Here is a 5,301-nt window from a genome sequence, read left to right as displayed (position 1 = left end):
CAAAAAGGAAAAAGGACTCATGGACATGGGTAACAATGTTAGGTGATTGCTGGGAGGTATAAGTGGACTAAATGGTAATGGAAAAAATGACAATTAAATTAAATAAAAAGAATATATACAAGCATTAAACTAAATTCAGCCTTTTTCGAGTTCCCACTGACTACCTTAGCTCTGCCTTCTGAAATGAAATAGAACAATATCTTCCTGGTACAGCCTTCCATATAATTTGGAATCATACCTACTTTTGACAATATAACAGTTTTTTTCTAAACATAATCAAAGCACTTTTTTATCTATTTTTGGTAATGCAACAAATCTTATTTTTATTGGAAGGAATAATTTTCACAAGTTTTACACTAAGCTGACTAGTATCTCATCAACTGCAGCCCTCTCTACAGAGTGCACATCTGTGGTGTCAGTCATTTGGACAGCTCTTGTGGCATTTAGGGGCATTAGGCAAAAATAGGACTATACAGAGGGAATGTTCTTAAAATACAGGAATTTTATTAGGGTCTATACACTTATGACTCTGAAATTTCATGATGCTTTTTTCGTGAATATACCTATTGGTGGCCATAAAGCAAAAGTAGGGTATACCCATAGGAAATAAGAAATGTATGTAGCATGAAGCCACACTCACACAAAAGTCTTTCTGGGTTGTGGATTGCAGCTAATTTTTTTAGGTTCACAGAATCACTTAATGCATGATGTTGAAATAGCAGTATTTGAAATTAGAGTTTTATATTCCAACATCTATTGGTAGATCTATAACTTGGTTAAAGAATTATTAGCAAAATATTTTGTATTAAACATATTTGATAGAGGAAAGATCAGCAAAACAAAGTATTCTCATTTCCTTATGAGGCTTAGATTTAGATATGGCTTATTCCTTATTTGCAATAATTTGTCCTTTGAAAGCAAAGACAATAATGTATTTAAGCCACATGGGAATGTTTATACATAACTGTTAAGGCCTAGCAGTTCTTTTTCTAGTGACTTTGTAGAACATGACACTCATTTACAGTGGTTAGTACTTAATGTGCTTCTGCAATTGACTGTGTTTCACAGAGCATTCTATGTAAACTGTAAGAGAAAGTTGTTTGCCTCATTTCAAGAGCTTTAAATCACAAACCTGTGTTAGAACCCTGGTTAGAATGTGTGGAGACCTGGATACCTGCCTGGGTCCTGAACTACTACTTCTTTTTCTTTTTCTGAAGTACTTGGATGGATGGTGTGAGGTCTGGGAGTAGGCATCTGTCCATCTGCTCAGCAAGGATATGGCCTGCATGTTCTTTAAGGTTCCTTACACCCCCAAAACAACCCTTCTCAGAAAATACTTTTTAATCACTGCACATATAACAATATTTATGGCACAAGGTGGCATTTGCTTTGTGTGTTAGTTTTCTCTTCCTTCTGTAAGAAATCACCACAAGCTTAGTGATAATTTATTCTTTTTGTTTTGTTCTGTTTTTAGTATATTTTATTGAGTATGCTATTACAGTTGTCTAAATTTTTTCTCCTCTTTATTCCCCTCTGCCCTGCACCCCCCTCCATCCAGCTTCTCCCCCACCTTAGTTCATGTCCATGGGCCATACATATAAGTTCTTTGGCTTCTCCATTTCCCATACTATTCTTAACTTTTCCCTGTCTATTTTGTTCCTACCATTTATGCTTCTTATTCTCTCTACCTTTTCCCCTCAATCTGCCCCCCTCCCCCTCTCTGCTGATAACCCTCCACGTGATCTCCATATCTATGATTCTGTTCATTCTCTGCTTATTTCTTAGATTGTTTTTGTTTTTAGGTTCAGCTATTGATAGTTGTGAGTTTGTTGTGATTTTACTGTTCATAGTTTTGATCTTTTTCTTTGATAAGGCCCTTTAACATTTCATCTAAAATGGTTTGGTGATGATGAACTCCTTTAAGTTATCCTTATCTGGGAAGCACTTTATCTTCCCTTCCATTTAAATGATAGCTTTGCTGGATAGAGTAATCTAGGTTCTAGGTCCTAGCTTTTCATGGCTCTGAATACGTCTTTCCAGCCCCTTCTTGCCCGCAAGGTTTCTTTTGAGAAATCTGATGATAGTCTTATGAGAGCTCCTTTGTAGGTAACCGTCTCCTTTATCTATTGCTGCTTTTAAGATTCTCTCCCCATCTTTAATTTTGAGCAATTTAATTAAGATGTGTTTTGGTGTGTTCTTCCATGGGTCCAATTTCTTTGGGACTCCCTGGGCTTCCTACATTTGCATGTGTGTTTCCTTCACCAGATTGTGGAAATTTTCCTTCATTATTTTTTCAAATAAGTTTTCAATTTCTTGCACTTCCTCTTCTCCTGGCACTCCTATGATTTAGATGATGGAATGTTTAAAGTAGTCCCAGAGGTTCCTAAGCCTCTTCTCTTTTTTGAATTCTTGTTTCTTCATTCTGTTCTGGTTGGATTTTTATTTCTTTCTTCTGTTCCAAGTCATTGATTTGAGTCCCAGTTTCCTTCCCTTCACTATTGGTTCCCTGCATGCTTTTCTTTATTTCAGTTTGCATAGCCTTCACTTCTTCATTTATTTTGTAACCATACTCAACCATTTCTGTGAGCATCCTGATTACCAGTGTTTTGAATTCTACATCTGATAGGTTGGCTATCTACTCATTACTTAGTTCTTTTTCTGGAGTTTTGATCAGTTCTTTCATCTAGGCCATATTTCTTTGTCTCATCACACCTGTTACATTGTAAGGGGTGGAGCCTTAGATATTTGCTCAAGTGGGGCAACCTACTTTGCTGTGTTGTGGCACTGTATGAGAGGAGAGGTCAGGGTGGAAACAATGTTGCTTGCTCAGCTCTCACCCCACCTTCAGTCATTTCCCATGCTTCCCACAAGTGGATGGTGCCTTTTCAGATGCTGATTCCCAGGTGGGTGGGCTTGTGCATGTTCTAGGATCCTGTGGGCCCCTCCAACTCACTCTCCTGTGAGACTAGGAGTTTCTCTCACCAGTGCAACCCTCAAAGATTTTTACAGCCAGAGGTTTTGTGGCTTAGTTTCCCACACTGAAACCCTGGGTTCTGCAGTCTGTCTCATTCCCCAGTTGTTCCTCCTGGATTATCCTCATGAGAATGGAGGATATTCTCCATTCCAGTCCAACAGCTGCTGTCTTGTAGCTCATCCTTGCTGCACTGGCATCCCATTTGTGCCTCTCCTACCAGTCTGGATGAATGTTTCTTTAACTCCTTGGTTATCAGACTCCCACACAGTTTGATTTTCTGGCACTTCTGGTTGTTTTTTTGTTTTTAAATTTGCTTTTGTCCTTCTTTTGGTTGTGCAAGGAAGCAAAGTGTATCTACACATACCTCCAACTTGGCCAGAAGTCTAATAATCTTTTCTTCAGGGAGTGTTTGGGGGGGGGAGTTGTGGTTTTTATTGATGCTTTTCAATAGAGGCTGAATGTCTATTTCCAGAATGTCACCAAAGCAAAAAGAAGCTGAACAAAAGTATGGAACTTAGATTAGATACATTCCCAAACTAATTATAGGTTATATTTATTTATTTTTAGAGAGAGGGGAAGGGAAGGAGAAAGAGAGGGAGAGAAACATCAATGTGTGGTTGCCTCTCACATGCCCCCAACCGGGAACCCAGTGCACAACCCAAGCCTGTGCCCTGACAGGGAATCAAACTCATGACCTTTTGGTTTGCAGTCCGGTGCTCAATCCATTGAGCCACACCAGCCAAGATTGAATACAACTTATTATAAGATGATTTATATCTCTGCCACACCTGATTCACTGAAGGTTGAATAATGGAATACTATAATACAGCCTCTCTTTGTAAGGTCCTGTGTCCTAGAAGTGAGTTTGAGCAGTTTAGAGCATTATTACCACCACAAGAAGAACTTAAAGTCTGTATATTTAAGTTTTACTTCTTTGTATCCAATATCCAAAATCATTTTTTAAGAAAAGAATTTCAAGAGAGTTACAAAAATTCAAACAACATAAAAATAAACGAGTTAATCAGGGAACTAGAATACAAAAGTAGGAAAAATAGATGAGGTAGTTAGAATTCATGCTTCAAGATTCTATACAGTCACCAGAAGCCTGCCACATATTTCTCTCTGAAGTTTTCAGCAAAGCACAGATGACATGATTGTTTCATAATTTACAGTATCTCTAAGATAAAAATTAAACAAAATGTTCCAAGAACAACTATTCCTGGTACTCAGTCTAGCATGGCTTTCTATCATTGTTCAGGATCTTGCGAAGCTTGAACCTAATCCACTGGATATCCTGATGTTCCATTTGTACCAGTTGAGAACACGTTATCTATGTGTGGCCACCAGGCCTAGTACAATATTTGGCACATATTAAGCATTCAAAAATGTTTAAGTGAATGAATGCATCAATTTGTACTTATTGCTATTAAAAAGAAAAATCCCACAGTGATAAGGTTCTTATAAAATAATACAATGACATTGGCAAGAAATTCAGAGATCTTGGCAATTTTTATTATTTAAAATATTTTTTCAGTTACAGTTGACATTTGATATTATATTAGTTTCAAGTGTATGACATAGTGGTTAGACATTTATGTAATTTATGAAATAATCAAAGAGATCTTGGAATTTGAATTTATTTTTGCAGTTTTACTTCCAATATCCATTCCAACTCTAAAATGCAGTGTTCTTCTCACAAACACATTAATATTTGTCTTACTTAGGTTAGCAGTTTTAGAAGCAAACACAGGGAAGTGTGGGCACCTGATGTATAATGTATAAGCTTTCAGGAGAAGGAGGTAGAAAGCTGGAGATAGCAGAGGAAGGGGCCGACCAAGGAATAGTGGCAACTGGACTCTAGCTTCAGCCTGATCCTATGAGGAGCTCTGGAGTGGAAATTGTGCCTCACTAATTGTTTCATTGTGAGACAAGGGGAAAGACTTCTGTTCTCCCGTGCCAGTCATTGGCTGTGAGCTGCCCTAGGGTAGGGGTGGGGGGCAATGCGAATAACCATCTAGGAAAGATGACTCCCATACCTGAGGGCAATCCTCCACAGAAGGGGTTGCCTGGGAGTCCTTAGTATCCAACACTCCCAGCAGCTGGCAGATGGGAGCCAAGCTGCCATAGTGGATCCACTCAGAGCCCCAACATCATCCATGTCAACATTACAACTACTTCATCTATGCTGGCAAGAGAGAGACAGGTTTTTATAGTTGCCATTACATAATAGCCTACATATGCATAATGCTTATACATACTAGGCACTGTTCCAATTGATTATATATATATTTTTAACAATTTATTATATTTTGTTATATATATAACAA

Source organism: Phyllostomus discolor, chromosome X (assembly GCF_004126475.2).
Source record: "Phyllostomus discolor isolate MPI-MPIP mPhyDis1 chromosome X, mPhyDis1.pri.v3, whole genome shotgun sequence".
Classification (NCBI taxonomy): domain Eukaryota; kingdom Metazoa; phylum Chordata; class Mammalia; order Chiroptera; family Phyllostomidae; genus Phyllostomus; species Phyllostomus discolor.
Note: the sequence above shows the minus strand (reverse complement) of the source record.